The 24,458-nt window shown below is 39.6% G+C and overlaps 1 long non-coding RNA gene across 1 annotated transcript; it reads right to left on the bottom strand.

The window, feature by feature from the left end:
- Nucleotides 1-6: 6 nt before the first annotated feature.
- Nucleotides 7-24,458, bottom strand: LOC107837178 (uncharacterized). The gene is made up of 3 exons (XR_001663180.1): nucleotides 24,448-24,458; nucleotides 21,913-21,921; nucleotides 7-141 (listed from the first exon to the last, which is right to left on the bottom strand). It is a non-coding gene; the product is annotated as an uncharacterized LOC107837178 (long non-coding RNA).

Genomic DNA, 24,458 nt, shown 5'->3' with positions numbered 1-24,458 from the left:
TCACTCTTACTTAATCATTTTTCTTCTAATGAACATTTTAAATCTCTTTGACTTAATTCTACAGAAAATCAACTCAAACGTTTAAGTAGTTCCAAACTTAATTTTAATACTATTTTTACAGTGTCCTCTAAATACACAAATCTTTTCCTTAAATGACCTTTTTACTTTGACTTTACTTGAAATAATTAAGTTCAATACCATGTTTGTATCCCACGTCTGACACCATGACTCAAACTAACCAGGGACAGATTCCCTGGTAAACAACCGTGGCTCTGTGGGTAGAGTAGTCATCTTGTGATCAGAAGGTTGTAGGTTTGATCCCAGCTTCCTCCTGCCATGTCAGTGTGCCCCTGGGCAAGGCACCAACCCCAAGTTGCCTACTGATCTGCACATTAAATAAATGTGTGAATGTGACTCTAGTGTAAAGTGCTTTCAGTGGTCAAAATGACTGGAAAAGCACTATATAAGTTTATTCACCATTTTTGAAGTAAACTAAATGATTTGAGTAAGACTGACTGAAATCGGTTACCTTAAACATACTTAATACATTTGTTAAAAATAAATTAACAAATTGAGTTGGATGATTAGAATATATTGAATTGGTTAAACTTAATAAATTAAGTTGGATAAACTTAATTGAATTGCTTGTTACCTACAGAAGCAATTAATTTAAGTTGGTTCAACTATTTTCTTCTTAGAGTGTACCTGCGTTCCTCCTCGCTTGATTTGGTGTTGAATAATTAATGACCAGGTGTAATGTGTCATGTGCTGTTGTTCATTTTGACCTGTTGTATTTACATGTGCGGTTGTGAACAAACGGTCTGTTATCATGAAAGCTTCAAGGAGTACCAATTGGCCGCCACAGCTGGAAAAGTGAGAAGGGAGTAACTGAAGGAAGTTTAGCAGTTAAAGGGCGGAGTTTCTGCCTGAGAAGGTTTTTTTTTCAGGATGTGTGTCTGAACATGAATGAATGATTTTACAGTTTCCCAGGCATGAGAGTCCCACAGCATGATGACCTGCTGGGGAAATAAACAGTGTTATGGCATCATGGTTAACAGAATCTGAAAAGTAAAATATGATTTACTTGCTTTTAACTAACATTGAAAAATAGCAAGTATTACTTATTCAAAAACAGAAATATAACAACCTGATTAGGGCTGCTATTAATTATTCTGATGATTAATTGTCAGAATAATTGGTACTTTCTGCAGATTTTTCATTGAAGCACTGAAGCCTTTTTCATTCAGTATTACAAATACATCAAAATGTGCAAATACACCAACAACACTGTCTTTTTTTTAAAAGAAGAAATAAACATTTTATTGCCTTGCATGCAATAATATAGCATTCTGTTGCCTACGGTTTTCTGCTTTACAGTCATGTTGATCCCATAGTGCCAACTTTCCACATCATGGCTGTTTGTGTTTTTTTATTTATTTATTTATTTATTTTTAGCTGGAAGTATTCCTGAATTTATCTATCTTGTAATTTTTTTTTAAAAGTGTCGTAACCTTCTTTCAGAAAGCTAGTCCTCAGTACAGCCTGAGATAACACTTTTCTGGCATCTGACTGATAAGAACTGAAATAATAGAGTACTGTCTTAAAACCTCGAAATGCTTTGATACTGTTCACTTTGAACCATGTTCAAGTTTTTATTTTAATTGACACATGACATGATGCAATTTTCTGCTGTTCCCCTGTAATGAACTGCTGGATGGTTTTGTTGTAGGGGGGAGGTGAAGAGAAGCCTCAGACTTCTCAGTCACATCTCTGTCGTTGTCTAACAAACCAAACCAGATAGAAAATGTTCTGTCCTGTTTGTTGGTCTCCATGCAGAGACGATTTAAAATACATCCTTTAATCAAGCGATACCTGTAGCTAACAAGACGATTTTATTAAATTGAATTTCCTAGCACTTGTATGTCTGAAGGAAAGTCCGACAGCATCCAGCAGTGTCTTTGTCTATCCGGTGATAGAAATGCTAAGCGTGCTGCAGCTCATTTCAGCAGCCGATGCTCTGAGGATTTCTTAAAGCTAGTCTTACATGATAATTGCATGTCACTATGATGGCTTCCACTATTATTACGGGAGTGTTGCTGCTGTGCTGCACCTCTGGAGATCAGCCCAACTTTATCTGCAAGCTATAATGGAGCTGCTGGCTGATAGCATGCTAACTGCTTATTATTCTAAGCCTATCAGATCACAGGGGGTTTCAGTTTGGGGATGGAGGGAGTTTTTGAGGAGAAAGATTAAATGAAGTTGCCTGAAACGTGTATTATTTTAGACCTCACGTCCTAATCTAAAGTCAAGAGCACCGCTCCCAGATCGGATGTTAATCACTCAGAGGGACAGGGCCTTCCTCTGCCGAGCCGCTCTCTTGTAGAGTGATACACTTGCCACCTTCAGTACCATATGGCATGGCCTTGTGCCACCTTTTTTTTTTTTCTGGCCTGTTTAGAGCAGGCTGTGGGCTCGGTTATGGCTGCTTGCGTATGAAATGATTTCTTAGTTGTGGCTCACATTGTCTCCTCTCCCCTTGATTTTTTTCCCCCTCTGCATGTCCTTTCCTCACATTGTCAGACCACTGCGGCATTTCGTGTTTGAGTGTGAGCGCCACAGATAGACATGATGCTATAGATCCCCCACACCCTGACCCCTCCTCTCCCGCGCCCCGTCTCGGAAAATGCGAAGCGGCTCGTTGCCAAAAATGATTCTGAATGCGTGCTGCTCCGCTCGGATGATGCAAAAGCTTAGCTCTGTGAATGTCAGAGTGGAAAACGGTGGGTGGTTTTTGGTCGGTAGTGGAGGGGAGCAGGAGAGAAGGGGGGGCTGTAGGCAAGAAACGCAAAAACACTCACACACTGACTCACACACTCCAGCCACTGCCTCATTGTGTGCTGCACCTGCAGCACGCCCACCCCGCTGATGCGCAGCGGCTCGCCCCCCCCATCTCCTCCTCAGCACTTAAAGCAGTCCATTAGCCAGCAGTAGCTGAGTGTGGCTCTAGCTAGCTGGGCAGCAGCAGGATGTGTTCAGCTGCTGCTGAGTGCTTCCACTGGGGGTTAGCAGGAGGCCCATCTGTGCTAAAATAGCATGGATACAGCAGCCTCGTATGTTTCCTTCTTCTCATCTGACCATGCAGCAGTGGCGTTCTGAGCTGTTATTTTTTTCCCTTTATGCCAAAGGTTGTTGTAGCTAGAATTTGGTTTACAGATGTTCAAACAACAGCTTACAGTTTCTGATTTGTTGCAAAAGAGAAGGCATACTTGCTCACCTGGTAAATCACAACCACTTGGGAAAAGTTTTTCTCTCCAAAGGTCAACTAGAAATATATGTGTCTGTGTTTTAATTTTCCACAGTGAAGACCTGGAAATTTGCACACTAGTAATAGATTTTTCAAAGTAAGTTTCTGTACTTCTAACGGTGAAGACACTCATTTTTTTTTTCTTTCCAATTGCAGTTTTGAAATCTTACCTACTCTTTCCAATTTCGGCAGATATCGTTTTTATTTTTTGTCTGAAAAGTAAATTTAGTGGAAAAGTTGTCTAGTTGGCAAAAGTGGGGTGACTATTGTGAAACGCACAGTGTGACCTCTGAGTTGGCCCTCAGTCATGGAAGAGCAAAAAGAAAACAGAGGTTGATTTTCAAACTTTTGCAGAGGTAGATAAAATTATGGATATGATCAATTTCTCACGTAAGCCTCGACCGAATATCATTCACCCAAAATGAAGGAAATCAGGACCAATTTATTGGTACATTTTACATTTTTTGTTCAATTTACTAGTGAGGGAAACCGACTCAACTAGTTCCTAATATGTAGGCTAAAGTTACCCTAGAGCTACATTAGCAATGGCTGCTAACATCTCCCGAGTTACCACATCAGGTCAGATCAGTGACATTAACATGAATACAGGAATAAAATGTTAAAAAGTTACCTAAACAATGTAAAATAAGCTGAGAGTTGTCAGCTCATTGGTTCCTGGAGGTAAACACAAAGCAGAGCGAACTGTGAAGAGACGAGTCCTGCTGTGGGAGCCCTGCTGGCATCCACCATTTTCTGATTTGTTGATTTGTGGCTCTTCTCTGTGCTTTTGTAAGGGCAAAGGAAAATGAGAAAAAACACCTTCGAGGTACTGTGTGTATAAATGCCAGCTCCGCTTCAGGAGGAGAATATTTGTTCCCACAGAACATAAACCAGGCTGGTGGCTGTTTCTGTCCCACAGAGGACAGGACTCATGATTCAAGGACATTCTGTTGGAAACCGCAACTGAGCATGACCGTTAGCATTAGCATAACGCTATATATGCAGCACATGGCAGGAATATTCCTAGATTAAAATTGCAGGTTTGAGTGTTTTATTGGGACTTTTTGTGACAGAGCAACACAAACCAGTGCAGAGTTGTGAACTAAGAGGAAAGTGATGCATTGATTTTCATTTTTCTTTCAAATAATCTGAACAGTGAATGCAGACTCATTTACAATTACACCAACTGCCTTCACAGGACACATAACTATGAAACATAGCTCAGCTTTGTGTAATTTCATCTCTTCTGTGAATACATCAGAGTGTCTGTCATAAGTGATAACCCCCCCGGCATCTTAAAGATCAAGAAACACAGCAGGCAGGTCAAGAAGAAGATTGTGGAAAAGATTAAGACAAGGTTAGCTTATTAAGCTACAGCGGACCCCCACGTATTCCTAATTCAGTATTTGCAGATTCATTTATTTGCAGATGTTTCTGTGGAACGTGAATCCAAATTATTTACAGAAAACCAGCCTATTTGGGAACTTTTTCCATAGAGGATCTCTAAATTGGAAATACAATGCAGCTTGGGAAGATGAAATACTTAGGCCAGTTGGTTGGCCTTCACAAAGCAGACAGTATAGGAAACAAGGAAGATGGTAAACGTTAGCTTTTGTGGTAGTGCTAAAACAGTTCCCACTATATGTATTAATGGATATTAAATTATATTTGGTATTAACACCTATAAAAGAGGCACTTATGAGAGTTTTTAGATAATATTCCCTGATTTTAGCTATTCTTGACTGGCTGTGGTCCTTAATCCTGTGAATACCAGTGATCCAATGTACTCTGTGTTGGTCTGTAACACAGGGTACATTGTGTTGCAATGTTCCACATTGTGTTACAATGTACTCTGAAGTTGCAATGTGACGAAATGTACAAAAGTTAAATGGGTGTGAATACTTAAGCTAAAGTATTCACTGTATGTTTTGTCTGTGAAGCTCTCGGCGCTGAAACCAGCACAGAAAATGGAATATACTCGACTAGAGCATTGCAGGAATGAACTCATCTCAGTTCATTAAAAATTCATGAAAAAGTTTCCCAGAAGATAAGAGCAGACTTTCCTTTGGCTCATGCCTCTTCCTTTCCCCTAAATGGCACTCGTTTGCTCTTGAACGTAACTAGAAATGGTTTTGCTATTTAAAGTTGAGTGCATTTTAAAGAAATCCTTCCTGTGGACCTAAAAAAGTGAATCTTGCTTCGTGCTCAAACAAAGACAACATTGTGTCGGCGCTTGCAACATAATCAGGGGGCATGATTTGCAACTTTCCGGAGGGTTGGAATAGATTTCACAAGCGACTCGGCTGCTTATCTCAAAGTTAAAGGCTAAAACCCTACTGTAGGTAGAACTGCTGAGTGTAATCTGTTATCAATACTTGAGATGAAACTATTTAGTTGTAATCAGGACGAAGAAATCAAGACGGCCCTAAAAATCTCTCACAAATCTTTATTAGCTGCACTCTAGACTTCTCATTGAGACACTTTGAAAGACGTCCAAAAAAGGAAATGGTGAGACCAGTCTGTCAGAGTTCATTCATCAGGTATCCTCTAGTACACCTGATAGCTAAAGTCTGTAGTGGCTGATTGATGGACAGAAGACACCGTTTAACAACTGAAGTGCCATGACGCTATTTATTAATTTATTTGTGCTTTTTTAAAATGTTTTTAAGAGCTAAAAAGGGAAAACATTTGGCTTATACCTTTTAGGTAATTACAGCTCCTGATAAGTGCTGCCACTCCACAGTTTTGCTGGATGTCCACTGGGATAGTATACCTTAAATTACTTTTTCCTTGGTTGAATTCACGTCATGGTCAAATACACCGATGTGATTCAACTGCTATTGGTTGGTGGAAATAAAGTCAAAGCTTGTATCCTTTTATTACATAAAGTTAGCTGATATTTAGAGGACAGTGGAGTAGAAACAAAAATCCTTGACTGTTGTAGTTGTTTTGTCTATAAGTTTATCAGTTATTCATTCTGCTTGATAAAATGTTGAACTATCATAAATTACAACACTGCTTCTATTAAGGTGTGTTGACAATTATCTCTGCACAGCTGTTTTCATAATTTATTTAACTTTTTTGTTGTTTTACGTTTTTATCATGTAAAGATCTTTGAATTGCCTGTTGCTGAAATGTGTTCCACAGAAAAACTTGCTTTACCTTGCCTTGCTTAACGTCCAGAGGGTTTCAATTAAGCTAATGTTTGGACGTTACCTAGAGCAGTGGTCCCCAACCCTCGGTCCGTGGACCGATACCGGTCCGTGGACCAATTGGTACCGGGCCGCACAAGAAATAATTAAATATTTCCGTTTTATGTATTATTTGAGTCTGGAGGATCTTTTATTTTGAAAATCCTTTAACCGGATTCTCTCAGTTACTTGCGCGCCAACACTGAGCAAAATGAGTGAGAAACAGATCAGATGTCTTTGGAAATTTTCTTTGCAAAGGGGGAAAGGCCCAGAGAAGAGACAGGAGGATGGATTTATCCCGGACCGGTAGGTGAGTCAAACATTACAAGCCGCTCTGTGTAATATGCAGCGACCGGCTCGCTAATGAGGCAATGAAGCTTCAAACTGCTTCGCCACGTAGAGACCAAGCAGGCTGTGGATATAAGCAACACTTCGGGTGTCATTGTCTCCCATCACTCCCAGATGGGACCGTCTCATTGCAGAGAAACAAGCTCAGGACTCTGTTAGTCATTATCATGAGTTAAAATTTTCATGAAAGTAAAATGCTCATTTTTGTGGCGCATCTGTATCTTAATTTGAAGGGATATGTAAATGTTACCATAGCGACCAGAGTCAGAGAGCGTTTGGGCAGTGGTCAAGAGGAGATGAGTAAAGCTTGTGAGTCTTAAGTCTGGTTTAGACGGCAAGATTTAAGGATTGTCGGCCGATTTTCCAAACCTTCCAAACAGGTTCGATCGGTTTGTGTCTCCAGCCACAAGGCAGGAGCAACACACCACACGAACCGATTCCAGTCACAAACATCACGATTCCAGAAGAAAATCCACAAAACTCCCAATATAGCATACGGGAATTTAGAATAACCAAACACGGATGACGATGTAGAAACGATAGTGACAGTTTGTGGACTCGTTTTAAGAGATAAAAGACGTAATAAAAAGAAAAGGCGGTGGATAAAAGACGACGGGAGCAGCCGCTCTATTTGCTGCACTATGATTTGGAGGTGAATATGTTTTTTCATAGTTAACATTTTTAACTGAATAAACATAAACATATGTTTATTCAGTTAAAAATGACCTTTACATATAATAATAAACATTTCCACATGTCATCTCTGATATCCACTGGATTCTCAGTTGCGCGATATGTCAGCTGTTTGGGATTCCCCTCTGTTCTTACGTCACCGCGCTTTCTGATTGGCTATCTGTCACATTCAACAGGTTGCATTCTCGTTCCCAGTCAGGGTAAACCCCACAGGGTGCGATAAAAAGGCCAAGACAACCCAAATTGGGTATATTCAGGATTTAGCGGGAACACCAACATGCAGAAGCCTTATCTGACGGTTCACCCCTCCCCCCCAGGGCTGCAGCCACAAAACGGTCCATGGTAATAAAAAGGTTGGGGACCACTGACCTAGAGCATTGCAATACTTGCAGTGCATTCTTTTCAGATCTTGTCCTGGGATCTCTCTCTAATTTAGGAAGCCATCTGTCAGAGAGATTGACTCAAGAATAGTTTGGTAAACAGGTGAGTTCGTGGTCAGCTCAGTGATTACAAGGTGCACAGTTTCTGGTGGAGGTTCATTACAGATTTTTTTAATATATTTTTTTGCCATAACTGTACAGTGGACCCTTGGTATTTGGGTTAGTGACTATGGAATCTAGGAAAACTTAAGGCCCTCTTTAAAAATAGCATACCTGCATATAGTTCAATATCAAATGTACCTTAATATGAATTAATGCGCACAGTCGAAACAGTCTCAGCACTGTGGCTGAAGCTAACATCCAGAGTCTTCCTTATCTCCGCTCTTGAGGGTAAAGTTGCCTTCCTATGCAATTCCACTCTATTCTCATTTCCCTTCAGTTCTCCGCCTGGAATTTCTCCCATTGAGCTCAATTTCTCCAATTACATTTCAACTGGGCCAATCACGGAACAGAAGAAGTAGTGGTGAACAAAGACGTCATTTTAGGGTTATAGTCCGCCTGTGGTTATAGTTTGGCAATGGCAATGGAGGAAAAGAACGAAGCCATCCAGTCCACAACTCTAAATATTGAGCAATTAAAGTCAGAGCAAGAATAATGCTTGACTTTTTATTGCTGGCAAAGATGTTGTGGCTCCACTCCCCACAGACTTGTTATCAGCTCACACAATTTTCAGGAAGCTTCATCAAGCTGGCGTATTACATTTGTCATGGCCAACAATAGTGATTAGGTAAAATTCGATCCAATCGTTTCAACTTCAACAAAGTCCATGCCTCCAGCAACCAACGATTTCTCAGTAACTGAGGGTCCAGACCTCTGGATGAAGCAAAGTGTAGAACTAGCTGCAGCTTTTCACCAGGCTAGAGTACAGACAATCAGCAACTAGGAAAACTTAAGCCACTCTTGAATCAGTTGCTTTGCAAATGTCAAGAAGAATTATGTCTACATATTTCAGCTTCCCAAGATACATTTCTGTCAAATATTTAAGATTAATATTTGGAGTTGTGTTCAACAGAAAAATCTGCGAAAACTGAACAGTGAATATGTGGGGATCTGGTATATATAATGAGTTCGGAACTGATTATATATAGCCCTTCATATAGTGACAGAGTTACAGTAAACAGCATTGAACTGGGCAGATGAGACAAGAAAGACTGAATTTGTAAAAACAAAAGAAACAACGTCGTATTTATAGTAAAATGACTTTTGTACATTATAATAAACAACCACAGGGACAGAGATCTGTTGCAGAAAATAAAATCAAAGGGGGAAAGAATTGCGTAGGAGTGTGTGTGCGTGCGTGTGCGCGTGTGTGTGCGTGCGCGTGTGTGTGCGTGCGTGTATACATGTGTTTGTGCATTCCTTCAAAGGGAAAGGCAAAATGAGGATCAGACGAAGTGTGTGTGCTATGCCGAAGCAAAGCTTCAAGTGGTTTGGACCATCAGACAAGTTTCGTTTGAAATTCTACAGATGAGTGTTTCTGTGGAACTAGAACTGAAGCACACATAAGCTTGTCTGCAGCTCAATGGGAGACAACACACCAATTTTATTTGAATATGTTGTGTTTTATGTTGCTGGGACTTCAAAAGCTCTGTATGTATTACAACTTCCTAGCTTAACAACCTAGGAGGTGATGCATTAAAACTGTCAGCTTTGTAAGCATGCAGATTTGTCCTTGAACTGCATTATATATGGAACCCACAATTATCATCACAATATCGGTGAGTGTAATGGATGCTTGCATGCATTCACACATTGTATACCAATAATATATCATCCCAGTTAGACTGATTCTGTCTGCACATGATGCCTATAAAAGGTCATTGGTTTTAGGGCCTGGGATGAAGGGCCCCAGCAATGGTGGGAACATTGTAATGGAAAGAAAGAAAAGATTCAGGAATTGTGAGCTCATAGTATTCTATAGGCAAATTGCCACGTGATTTTATGCGTGAGAGGGCAAAAAACAGCTCAATACCTTTGACTGCCACTGGTTTTAGCAGTCAAGTTGCCAACATGTCGCAGCAAATCTTAAATATACATGTGATTTATTAAAGAAAAAGGGACGCAGCTGCTACTAACTGTTAACACTACAACAACTAGACAGCAAGAAAAGCATCACATCAAGAAAAGTCTTGATTGAAAGGAAAGATAGTGAGGGAGAGAGAAGTAGATCAGTTATGCTAGCTTGACTTTGACAACTTTACCATGTAGATCTGCTGTGGAATTCAGTGCTTCAGTTCAGTCAAAAAAAAAAAGGAAAAAAAAAGGCCCATCATGTCTATTTGAATGGAAGGCTTCCATTTTCTTCTCCATCTTTCTGGTTGCGACTTTTAATATCATTTTACCTGGATCGTCTGTCAGTTAAATCAAAGTAAGATGTTTTTGCAAAGAACAATGATCAGTTTCAGAGAACTGCAGCACAGCCTGGATGATGACACTTCCTGCCATCGTCCAGAAATAAGAGCCGTCTGTTTGACGCCAGTGAATGACCTCACTGATTAAACTCACACTGCTCCCATGTTGAACAAGCCTCCTTTCAATTAATGATTCAATTACACGCAATCAGCAGGAGGTACACCACGACTGTTGGGTCTACTGGTTTCCTATTACTCTGCTCCACCATCTAATAAATTATTTGTCAATGAAAGATCACTTCTATCCCCGAAAAAAATAGAAAACCCTGGTAAATGTAGTTCCAGAACAACTGGGAACAACATTACCAAAACTGCTCTGACCTGTTTTTTGTTGTTGTTGTTGTTGTTGTTTTTACATCAGCACTTCATCAACAGCCATAAACAGCTGTGATTGCAGTCTTAAGCAGCAGGAAACAATTTTACCACACAGAAATTACAATGCTGGAGAGTCTGGTTTGAAAAGTGGGACTGTTGTGACAGTCTCTCATTAACTGGAACACAGTTGAGACTTCTAGTTGAGACAAAAACACTCCAGTCTCAGAGAGTCTTGCAGAACTTTTTGGCAGAAATGGAGCGAATCTGGGGCAACATATTCTCACACTTGGATATATTTTAGAGGTCCAGCTTAGTTTTGGTTGTGCACACATTTAATGCATTCCACACAGTGGAAATAAAGCTGGCATTGAGACAAAACAGAAATGATTTAAAGGCTTGTTTTGGAAGGGATTTTGACAATTATGGATAAGAGGGGACAGCTCAACAACAAGCACTGTGCAGGGTAAGGCCCTCTGTGTGTCATTTTTGTGGCTTTAAAGAGTTAAGAACAGTTTTGTCAGAGCAATTAGAAACCATTAAGCTTTGTCTTGCCATCATGTGTCTCCCTGCCCCCGTGGTCCATGATGATGCCTTTTCATCCGCCTGTACGCTTCCACACCCATGTTCTTGTTTTAACGCTCCAGTCTGTCGTTTGCATGCTGCTGAGGTACATAATTCCAGAAATGGTGCCTTTGGTCATTCATCACGGCATCAACAGTGGGAGTTGGGGACGATAGAAGAACTGCAAGGAGAGAAAGGGGGGAAAAAACAAAAAACCTTTTCAGTCCTTGGGGTGCACAGTGTACGGCATCTAAAGACAGATTTGTCAGAGGTAAGGCAGCTGTCCTTGGGAATGCTCCACTGAGCTTTAGTGCAAAATGAAAAAGTCTCCTTCAAGAGAGCAAATCCAGCAATTCATGGAACCTGCAAATGTCGCTTTGCATACTATTAATCAAGCATATTAGTTTGGATCGGTTGAATAACAGTTGCATTGTAACTATGGACGGGACTGTAGAGCATTAATTTTGATTAATTAATTATATAGATTTCAACGGGGTAAAAATTAAAAAAGATTTTTTTGTTTTTTTTGCATACATTGGTTTTGACTGGAACCCTTTTTATTCAAGAGTTTCTGGTATGCCCATAAATCTGATGCACAAGAAACATCCACAAACAGCAAATGGATGATGAAGCTGCTTCTCGTGGCCCTCATTGGGATCATTTTTGCTTCAAAAGACAATCATATTGGATGCTGGAAAGACTATTGTTATGTTCACGTTATGCTAAAACGAATTATCATATCAGTATAGCTTTTCAAGGCCAGGATAAAATTTCATTGCTAAACATGTAGCAGCAGCACAGACGTCCCCAACGCTATGTCAGCGTCTACAGTCCACAATTGTAAAGAAGGATTCCTTTGAAAAAAGTCACATGAATGGTCAGAAAACACTGAAAGCTGAATGGGTATGATATCACTTCGCACCATTCTGATGGTTGAATAACATAAATAACAGATTCGTACTTGGTTGGTAATGTAGCAGTGGAAAAAAAGAGATTTTAAATTGAAAATGTTGCTTATTTTGTTGGTAGTTTTCAATTAAAATGAGGATCCTGCAATTAACTTGATTAAAAATTTTAATCAAGTCCCACCACTGATTATAACATTAACTACCTTATATTTTAAGATTTTGATGAGAATACAGCTGATGTATTTGGCTTAATAAAAGTGTGGTGTACAGCATTGCTGGAACTGATATGTCAACATCAGTTGCATAATGACTATATTTATTACTTTTAGTATAAGCTATGAACTGTACAGACTTTTGAGAGTGGGAGCTTTCAATGTGCAACCAGCTTTAAAATAGTTAGCCAGCTGAGTTTAACCCTGAATCAGCTGTTACTTCTTAGGTGTGGTTGTCCTGAAAAGTCTTTATTTCACACATAAAAAATTGACTTAAAAAGTGTATTACTATGTTATTAATATCTGATGCCTTAATATAAAAAATATTCTTGTGATTTCAAAATGGAGGACAAATCACATGAGCAAAATGATCTATTTAGTTATTTTATTTAAGACTCTTGCAGCGGTTAAGCTTTCATTGTTCAGTCCCGTTTTTTCTATTTAAATCAGACAGTGTGTTTAATGGAAGTGATAATAATCCTGGAATTTTATGTCAGGCACTCCAGCTCCAGCAGCTCTAATGTTAACATCACACGATCAAAAAACTCATGTCATTTCTTTACTGGAGGTAGTTGGGAAATAAGAAGTGCTCTGAGCGATGCCCGATGGGTCTCATCAGTGCTAACATGAGTTGTCAGAGTGTCAGTGTGTTTGGATCTGGTGCTGGGTGAGTGACAGTGGTGTCCTTGAGTCTCCCATCCTTTTCTCTGGGCCACTGTGTGAACCCTCACTGACAGGCAGCAGTGGGCCTTGGATCGGTTTGGGGCGACATGCCAGACTGAGACTCTGCTGCCTTCAAGGTACAAATGCCAACATGAGACACTGCTGGACAGTACAGCAGCAGAGATCCAGTCAACAAAGTAACTTTAGCTTGTATTACTGAACAAAATTCCGTTTTACACAACTTTTTCTTTATTATATAATATATCATTTTCTCAACTTCTGGAAAGAAAGTAGCAGATTTGTAGCAGACTATTCACAATCTAACACCAAAAGGACTAGGAATACTCTCTGTTAGCACGCTAAAGTTAGCATTTAGCATTCTCTACAATGGTTGTGTTGGACTCAGAAACTAAAAATCTATAAAAGCACAAAGTTTAAGTCTGAAAAAAGAAAAATGTAATATATTAGATAATGCAAAATCTAAAATTGATAACATATTAATGAGTAAATGGACATCGTCAAATCTTCGTGATGCATGGACCAAATTCAGTGTCTTTGATGTTCAGCTAATAAGCTAATAAGTTTAAAATTTTAAAAAGTTTAAAAACTGATCTTGCATCTACTTCCTGACATTTTCTTCTTTGTGGTTTGTGCCAGCAGCAACATCCGGTTGTTGATCATGTGACTCGTGTGACGTGATCAACAATTTCACCAAACTCCTTTGCAATTTGGTGAAATAAACCCATTTTGATACAACTGAAAAAAACACCTCATCCTAAAACCAAATCTTTGAATTGAAAAGCGAGTCGGCGTGCTTCCGTTGAGCAAATTTATTTTCTAAACGTCAAATTGTGCAATTGTATGGTTAATAGAAACACATCTACTGTTCACTTCCGCTACCTTTAGCCATGATGGCGACTGATATTTTCTCTGACTTGAAATGCCACTTAATCATACTTCCTCCTTCTTGTTGTTCTTTATCTTTTCTGTTGATCTGTGATCCTCTTTCTTTCCAGCTGCCTCATCATTTGCCTTCTCATTCGGTTGGTATTTCTGTTCCCCTATCATCCCTCAGAGAGAGAGAGAGACAGAGAGAGAGAGTCTAGAGAGAGAGAGACTAGAGAGAGAGAGAGAGAGACAGAGAGAGAGAGACAGAGAGAAAGAGACAGAGAGAGAGAGTCTAGAGAGAGAGAGAGAGAGAGAGGACTGTATGCAGTTACCTTGGCAACTGCATCTCGAAGCTTAGCCTGCTCTCTTCCACATGCATACACACTCCGTGTCTCTTTCTCTGTCTCTCTCACACACACACACTTTCTCCATCCTCCTGCCTGGCTTTGATTAAAGCGTACCTCTGATGAAGCTGAATAGACAGGAGAAAGAGGCAGAAGAAAGGTGGGAACTGGCCCGGCTTGTTAGGGGAGACATGATGCTTTTCTTCTCTGATGAATTATTAGAACTGAAGCCACGTATCAAAGGCAGAGCTTGTCTGGGAGCTACACGAGGTCCGCAACAAAGAAAATAGCAGTCCACACTGCGCTTTGAGATTCCCTCCTCGCCTCTGCAGAGGTCTTTGTCAGTTGGCTGATAGAGGCAATTTTGGGTAATAGTCTGTTACAGGAAATTAATGCATTCGCCGGGCTCCACTGCCTCACTCTATGACATCAATCTGTGCTAATTTGCCAATTAATCTGATTCGATGAGACGTTGTCTCTATAAGGGACATCCATTTACCTCCAACTAACTTTACGTTTTGGTGATTTGTGTTCTTTTTCACATCCTCTTCCTGTGTGTGTCTCAACATGCCTGTAGGAGGGCATTTTCACCTCCAGCAAACAACCGGCGGTAACTATCGATTCTGGAGTCTTTGTGAAATGTGTCACAGTTGGCGCCGCGCTTGTTAACGTGGTCAGAACGCGAGTGAAAAATATCCACAGTGGGAACTGGGAGTGGGGTTGACTGCAGTTGTTTTGGGGTAATTTGTTGTTGGATGTCCATAGGGTGAAAACTTTCTGTTCTATGGCTCAGGGGCAAGTGAAGAACGATTCAGAATGCTGACAGTAAAGTTTTGTGAAAACATAACCTTAAGACTATTGTTGGATTAAAGATGAAGAATTTTCTGAGAAAACCCAAGATCAAAGTGGACTTCTGTTAAAACAAGTTCAATCTCCACATTTGAGTCAAGAGTCCTGGAAATGCAACATGAAATGTTACCTTCCAGTAGAAGGAACACAATCCCCCAACATACTCTTTTATACTCACCTCCATCAAAATTTTTAATCAAAAATTTAAAATAAAGTACATTGAGTCCTGGAAGGTGTGCAATAATGTTGGTGTTCTGTTGTTTTTTTAAATGGTTGTGTGTACATAGTCTACATACATGGCCTTTTGTATGTATTCTATGTGTATTTTACTGTTTGTTTGGACAGCTGCTACTCTACACTCTTGATCCAATGATAAATTTGCCCTTGGGAACATTAAAGTAGTTTATGAAAGTGCTTCTTAATGAACCTTTAAACCGTTATGATGTTTCTTTTTCATGGGCTGTTAACAAGCATGACAATAATAAATGGCAGTCCACAGCCACTGATCTTTATGTTCCAAACATGCCCTGAGAATTTAACATGGAAAGTATTTCCCAAAAGAGAAGCTGTTTTCATTAAATTTAAGGAATGTAAAAATCTTAAAAATTCAGTTTACCTATCTTCCAAAAATTGGAATATGGATCAAAAAGGTGAACTCCAACCTGCCTACGAACATAGGTCACGGTTCANCTAGAGCATTGCAATACTTGCAGTGCATTCTTTTCAGACCTTGTCCTGGGATCTCTCTCTAGTTTAGGAAGCCATCTGTCAGAGAGATTGACTCAAGAATAGTTTGGTAAACAGGTGAGTTCATGGTCAGCTCAGTGATTACAAGGTGCACAGTTTCTGGTGGAGGTTCATTACAGATTTTTTTAATATATTTTTTTGCCATAACTGTACAGTGGACCCTTGGTATTTGGGTTAGTGACTATGGAATCTAGGAAAACTTAAGGCCCTCTTTAAAAATAGCATACCTGCATATAGTTCAATATCAAATATACCTTAATATGAATTAATGCGCACAGTCGAAACAGTCTCAGCACTGTGGCTGAAGCTAACATCCAGAGTCTTCCTTATCTCCGCTCTTGAGGGTAAAGTTGCCTTCCTATGCAATTCCACTCTATTCTCATTTCCCTTCAGTTCTCCGCCTGGAATTTCTCCCATTGAGCTCAATTTCTCCAATTACATTTCAACTGGGCCAATCACGGAACAGAAGAAGTAGTGGTGAACAAAGACGTCATTTTAGGGTTATAGTCCGCCTGTGGTTATAGTTTGGCAATGGCAATGGAGGAAAAGAACGAAGCCATCCAGTCCACAACTCTAATATATTGAGCAATTAAAGTCAGAGCAAGAATAATGCTTGACTTTTTATTGCTGGCAAAGATGTTGTGGCTCCACTCCCCACAGGCTTGTTATCAGCTCACACAATTTTCAGGAAGCTTCATCAAGCTGGCGTATTACATTTGTCATGGCCAACAATAGTGATTATGTGAAATTTGATCCAATCGTTTCAACTTCAACAAAGTCCATGCCTCCAGCAACCAACGATTTCTCAGTAACTGAGGGTCCAGACCTCTGTATGAAGCAAAGTGTAGAACTAGCTGCAGCTTTTCACCAGGCTAGAGTACAGACAATCAGCAACTAGGAAAACTTAAGCCACTCTTGAATCAGTTGCTTTGCAAATGTCAAGAAGAATTATGTCTACATATTTCAGCTTCCCAAGATGCATTTCTGTCAAATATTTAAGATTAATATTTGGAGTTGTGTTCAACAGAAAAATCTGCGAAAACTGAACAGTGAATATGTGGGGATCTGGTATATATAATGAGTTCGGAACTGATTATATATAGCCCTTCATATAGTGACAGAGTTACAGTAAACAGCATTGAACTGGGTAGATGAGACAAGAAAAACTGAATTTGTAAAAACAAAAGAAACAACGTCGTATTTATAGTAAAATGACTTTTGTACATTATAATAAACAACCACAGGGACAGAGATCTGTTGCAGAAAATAAAATCAAAGGGGGAAAGAATTGCGTAGGAGTGTGTGTGCGTGCGTGTGCGCGTGTGTGTGCGTGCGCGTGTGTGTGCGTGCGTGTATACATGTGTTTGTGCATTCCTTCAAAGGGAAAGGCAAAATGAGGATCAGACGAAGTGTGTGTGCTATGCCGAAGCAAAGCTTCAAGTGGTTTGGACCATCAGACAAGTTTCGTTTGAAATTCTACAGATGAGTGTTTCTGTGGAACTAGAACTGAAGCACACATAAGCTTGTCTGCAGCTCAATGGGAGACAACACACCAATTTTATTTGAATATGTTGTGTTTTATGTTGCTGGGACTTCAAAAGCTCTGTATGTATTACAACTTCCTAGCTTAACAACCTAGGAGGTGATGCATTAAAACTGTCAGCTTTGTAAGCATGCAGATTTGTCCTTGAACTGCATTATATATGGAACCCACAATTATCATCACAATATCGGTGAGTGTAATGGATGCTTGCATGCATTCACACATTGTATACCAATAATATATCATCCCAGTTAGACTGATTCTGTCTGCACATGATGCCTATAAAAGGTCATTGGTTTTAGGGCCTGGGATGAAGGGCCCCAGCAATGGTGGGAACATTGTAATGGAAAGAAAGAAAAGATTCAGGAATTGTGAGCTCATAGTATTCTATAGGCAAATTGCCACGTGATTTTATGCGTGAGAGGGCAAAAAACAGCTCAATACCTTTGACTGCCACTGGTTTTAGCAGTCAAGTTGCCAACATGTCGCAGCAAATCTTAAATATACATGTGATTTATTAATGAAAAAGGGACGGAGCTGCTACTAATTGTTAACACTACAACAACTAGACAGCAAGAAAAGCATCACATCAAGAAAAGTTTTGATTGAAAGGAAAGATAGTGAGGGAGAGAGAAGTAGATCAGTTATGCTAGCTTGACTTTGACAACTTTACCATGTAGATCTGCTGTGGAATTCAGTGCTTCAGTTCAGTCAAAAAAAAAAAGGAAAAAAAAAGGCCCATCATGTCTATTTGAATGGAAGGCTTCCATTTTCTTCTCCATCTTTCTGGTTGCGACTTTTAATATCATTTTACCTGGATCGTCTGTCAGTTAAATCAAAGTAAGATGTTTTTGCAAAGAACAATGATCAGTTTCAGAGAACTGCAGCACAGCCTGGATGATGACACTTCCTGCCATCGTCCAGAAATAAGAGCCGTCTGTTTGACGCCAGTGAATGACCTCACTGATTAAACTCACACTGCTCCCATGTTGAACAAGCCTCCTTTCAATTAATGATTCAATTACACGCAATCAGCAGGAGGTACACCACGACTGTTGGGTCTACTGGTTTCCTATTACTCTGCTCCACCATCTAATAAATTATTTGTCAATGAAAGATCACTTCTATCCCCGAAAAAAATAGAAAACCCTGGTAAATGTAGTTCCAGAACAACTGGGAACAACATTACCAAAACTGCTCTGACCTGTTTTTTGTTGTTGTTGTTGTTGTTGTTTTTACATCAGCACTTCATCAACAGCCATAAACAGCTGTGATTGCAGTCTTAAGCAGCAGGAAACAATTTTACCACACAGAAATTACAATGCTGGAGAGTCTGGTTTGAAAAGTGGGACTGTTGTGACAGTCTCTCATTAACTGGAACACAGTTGAGACTTCTAGTTGAGACAAAAACACTCCAGTCTCAGAGAGTCTTGCAGAACTTTTTGGCAGAAATGGAGCGAATCTGGGGCAACATATTCTCACACTTGGATATATTTTAGAGGTCCAGCTTAGTTTTGGTTGTGCACACATTTAATGCATTCCACACAGTGGAAATAAAGCTGGCATTGAGACAAAACAGAAATGATTTAAAGGCTTGTTTTGGAAGGGATTTTGACAATTATGGATAAGAGGGGACAGCTCAACAACAAGCACTGTGCAGGGTAAGGCCCTCTGTGTGTCATTTTTGTGGCTTTAAAGAGTTAAGAACAGTTTTGTCAGAGCAATTAGAAACCATTAAGCTTTGTCTTGCCATCATGTGTCTCCCTGCCCCCGTGGTCCATGATGATGCCTTTTCATCCGCCTGTACGCTTCCACACCCATGTTCTTGTTTTAACGCTCCAGTCTGTCGTTTGCATGCTGCTGAGGTACATAATTCCAGAAATGGTGCCTTTGGTCATTCATCACGGCATCAACAGTGGGAGTTGGGGACGATAGAAGAACTGCAAGGAGAGAAAGGGGGGAAAAAACAAAAAACCTTTTCAGTCCTTGGGGTGCACAGTGTACGGCATCTAAAGACAGATTTGTCAGAGGTAAGGCAGCTGTCCTTGGGAATGCTCCACTGAGCTTTAGTGCAAAATGAAAAAGTCTCCTTCAAGAGAGCAAATCCAGCAATTCATGGAACCTGCAAATGTCGCTTTGCATACTATTAATCAAGCATATTAGTTTGGATCGGTTGAATAACAGTTGCATTGTAACTATGGACGGGACTGTAGAGCATTAATTTTGATTAATTAATTATATAGATTTCAACGGGGTAAAAATTAAAAAAGATTTTTTTGTTTTTTTTGCATACATTGGTTTTGACTGGAACCCTTTTTATTCAAGAGTTTCTGGTATGCCCATAAATCTGATGCACAAGAAACATCCACAAACAGCAAATGGATGATGAAGCTGCTTCTCGTGGCCCTCATTGGGATCATTTTTGCTTCAAAAGACAATCATATTGGATGCTGGAAAAGACTATTGTTATGTTCACGTTATGCTAAAAGGAATTATCATATCAGTATAGCTATTCAAGGCTAAGATAAAATTTCATTGCTAAACATGTAGCAGCAGCACAGACGTCCCCAATGCTGTGTCAGCGTCTACAGTCCACATTTCTAAAGGATTCCTTTGAAAAAAGTCACATGAATGGTCAGAAAACACTGAAAGCTGAATGGGTATGATATCACTTTGCACCATTCTGATGGTTGAATAACATAAATAACAGATTCGTACTTGGTTGGTAATGTAGCAGTGGAAAAAAAGAGATTTTAAATTGAAAATGTTGCTTATTTTGTTGGTAGTTTTCAATTAAAATGAGGATCCTGCAATTAACTTGATTAAAAATTTTAATCAAGTTCCACCACTGATTATAACATTAACTACCTTATATTTTAAGATTTTGATGAGAATACAGCTGATGTATTTGGCTTAATGAAAATGTGGTATACAGCATTGCTGGAACTGATATGTCAACATCAGTTGCATAATGACTATATTTATTATTTTTAGTATAAGCTATGAACTGTACAGACTTGAGAGTGGGAGCTTTCAATGTGCAACCAGCTTTAAAATAGTTAGCCAGCTGAGTTTAACCCTGAATCAGCTGTTACTTCTTAGGTGTGGTTGTCCTGAAAAGTCTTTATTTCACACATAAAAAATTGACTTAAAAAGTGTATTACTATGTTATTAATATCTGATGCCTTAATATAAAAAATATTCTTGTGATTTCAAAATGGAGGACAAATCACATGAGCAAAATGATCTATTTAGTTATTTTATTTAAGACTCTTGCAGCGGTTAAGCTTTCATTGTTCAGTCCCGTTTTTTCTATTTAAATCAGACAGTGTGTTTAATGGAAGTGATAATAATCCTGGAATTTTATGTCAGGCACTCCAGCTCCAGCAGCTCTAATGTTAACATCACACGATCAAAAAACTCATGTCATTTCTTTACTGGAGGTAGTTGGGAAATAAGAAGTGCTCTGAGCGATGCCCGATGGGTCTCATCAGTGCTAACATGAGTTGTCAGAGTGTCAGTGTGTTTGGATCTGGTGCTGGGTGAGTGACAGTGGTGTCCTTGAGTCTCCCATCCTTTTCTCTGGGCCACTGTGTGAACCCTCACTGACAGGCAGCAGTGGGCCTTGGATCGGTTTGGGGCGACATGCCAGACTGAGACTCTGCTGCCTTCAAGGTACAAATGCCAACATGAGACACTGCTGGACAGTACAGCAGCAGAGATCCAGTCAACAAAGTAACTTTAGCTTGTATTACTGAACAAAATTCCGTTTTACACAACTTTTTCTTTATTATATAATATATCATTTTCTCAACTTCTGGAAAGAAAGTAGCAGATTTGTAGCAGACTATTCACAATCTAACACCAAAAGGACTAGGAATACTCTCTGTTAGCACGCTAAAGTTAGCATTTAGCATTCTCTACAATGGTTGTGTTGGACTCAGAAACTAAAAATCTATAAAAGCACAAAGTTTAAGTCTGAAAAAAGAAAAATGTAATATATTAGATAATGCAAAATCTAAAATTGATAACATATTAATGAGTAAATGGACATCGTCAAATCTTCGTGATGCATGGACCAAATTCAGTGTCTTTGATGTTCAGCTAATAAGCTAATAAGTTTAAAATTTTAAAAAGTTTAAAAACTGATCTTGCATCTACTTCCTGACATTTTCTTCTTTGTGGTTTGTGCCAGCGGCAACATCCGGTTGTTGATCATGTGACTCGTGTGACGTGATCAACAATTTCACCAAACTCCTTTGCAATTTGGTGAAATAAACCCATTTTGATACAACTGAAAAAAACACCTCATCCTAAAACCAAATCTTTGAATTGAAAAGCGAGTCGGCGTGCTTCCGTTGAGCAAATTTATTTTCTAAACGTCAAATTGTGCAATTGTATGGTTGATGGAAACACATCTACTGTTCACTTCCGCTACCTTTAGCCATGATGGCGACTGATATTTGCTCTGACTTGAAATGCCACATAATCATACTTCCTCCTTCTTGTTGTTCTTTATCTTTTCTGTTGATCTGTGATCCCCTTTCTTTCCAGCTGCCTCATCATTTGCCTTCTCATTCGGTTGGTATTTCTGTTCCCCTATCATCCCTCAGAGAGAGAGAGAGACAGAGAGAGAGAGTCTAGAGAGAGAGAGACTAGAGAGAGAGAGAGAGAGACAGAGAGAGAGAGACAGAGAGAAAGAGACAGAGAGAGAGAGTCTAGAGAGAGAGAGAGAGAGAGAGGACTGTATGCAGTTACCTTGGCAACTGCATCTCGAAGCTTAGCCTGCTCTCTTCCACATGCATACACACTCCGTGTCTCTTTCTCTGTCTCTCTCACACACACACACTTTCTCCATCCTCCTGCCTGGCTTTGATTAAAGCGTACCTCTGATGAAGCTGAATAGACAGGAGAAAGAGGCAGAAGAGAGGTGGGAACTGGCCCGGCTTGTTAGGGGAGACATGATGCTTTTCTTCTCTGATGAATTATTAGAACTGAAGCCACGTATCAAAGGCAGAGCTTGTCTGGGAGCTACACGAGGTCCGCAACAAAGAAAATAGCAGTCCACACTGCGCTTTGAGATTCCCTCCTCGCCTCTGCAGAGGTCTTTGTCAGTTGGCTGATAGAGGCAATTTTGGGTAATAGTCTGTTACAGGAAATTAATGCATTCGCCGGGCTCCACTGCCTCACTCTATGACATCAATCTGTGCTAATTTGCCAATTAATCTGATTCGATGAGACGTTGTCTCTATAAGGGACATCCATTTACCACCAACTAACTTTACGTTTTGGTGATTTGTGTTCTTTTTCACATCCTCTTCCTGTGTGTGTCTCAACATGCCTGTAGGAGGGCATTTTCACCTCCAGCAAACAACCGGCGGTAACTATCGATTCTGGAGTCTTTGTGAAATGTGTCACAGTTGGCGCCGCGCTTGTTAACGTGGTCAGAACGCGAGTGAAAAATATCCACAGTGGGAACTGGGAGTGGGGTTGACTGCAGTTGTTTTGGGGTAATTTGTTGTTGGATGTCCATAGGGTGAAAACTTTCTGTTCTATGGCTCAGGGGCAAGTGAAGAACGATTCAGAATGCTGACAGTAAAGTTTTGTGAAAACATAACCTTAAGACTATTGTTGGATTAAAGATGAAGAATTTTCTGAGAAAACCCAAGATCAAAGTGGACTTCTGTTAAAACAAGTTCAATCTCCACATTTGAGTCAAGAGTCCTGGAAATGCAACATGAAATGTTACCTTCCAGTAGAAGGAACACAATCCCCCAACATACTCTTTTATACTCACCTCCATCAAAATTTTTAATCAAAAATGTAAAATAAAGTACATTGAGTCCTGGAAGGTGTGCAATAATGTTGGTGTTCTGTTGTTTTTTTAAATGGTTGTGTGTACATAGTCTACATACATGGCCTTTTGTATGTATTCTATGTGTATTTTACTGTTTGTTTGGACAGCTGCTACTCTACACTCTTGATCCAATGATAAATTTGCCCTTGGGAATGTTAAAGTAGTTTATGAAAGTGCTTCTTAATGAACCTTTAAACCGTTATGATGTTTCTTTTTCATGGGCTGTTAACAAGCATGACAATAATAAATGGCAGTCCACAGCCACTGATCTTTATGTTCCAAACATGCCCTGAGAATTTAACATGGAAAGTATTTCCCAAAAGAGAAGCTGTTTTCATTAAATTTAAGGAATGTAAAAATCTTAAAAATTCAGTTTACCTATCTTCCAAAAATTGGAATATGGATCAAAAAGATGAACTCCAACCTGCCTACGAACATAGGTCACGGTTCAGGTGAAGTGAACTCTGGTCTGGCTCGAATGAACATGTGACCAGAGACCACTGCAAAAACAGGAACTGGACTGCAGTGCAGGGCATTCTGGGTAAATACAACTAAAACAAATGTGAGTCACTAAAGCAAATGAATGAAACTATAGGATGCATCAGTATTTGTTTGAAAAGCTTTATGCTCTCTATGTTATTAGTTATGAAGTGAACTGAAATGGAAAAAAGCTGCAGGGTTTCTTTTAGCATCTATTCATCTCAAGCAAACATACAAATATGTATGTCTAACTAGTGTACCAAAAGCAAATATGTTGGGAGAAATGAGCCGATTTCTTTTGCCAAAGACAAAAGAGAAATATTATACTTCTAAAGTCTGAGCGACTGTGTTTTTGTTTACGTTTTGTGATGAAAGAAGTTGCCCTCAGTTTATTCTTCAAAGATTTTTGTGTGATTTCCTTCTGTGGTTCTTGGTGTAGCGCCACTGCAGGTGAGGAGGGGAACAGCTTTTTTTAAAGGGTTTGGTTGGTTTGACAATGCAGGGTGAAAGTGAAATGCACCAGCTGCAAACGCAAAATAAAATAGCAGTTTTGATCCCCAGTCGAACCGAGTTGACCAGATTATCAGGTGTGAAAACAGTTTCCACACCACGACTGTCAAAACAGCTGCTTTGGTCTGGTAAAAAAACAAAACAAAAAATAAATAAACGGGAAAAGTGTTAGAGTGCTGTGACACTGTTCTCCA

Source organism: Poecilia formosa, unplaced genomic scaffold (assembly GCF_000485575.1).
Source record: "Poecilia formosa unplaced genomic scaffold, Poecilia_formosa-5.1.2 Scaffold121, whole genome shotgun sequence".
NCBI lineage: Eukaryota > Metazoa > Chordata > Actinopteri > Cyprinodontiformes > Poeciliidae > Poecilia > Poecilia formosa.
The sequence above is the reverse complement of the archived record's forward strand: the minus strand, read 5'-3'. Positions and strand labels throughout refer to the sequence as shown.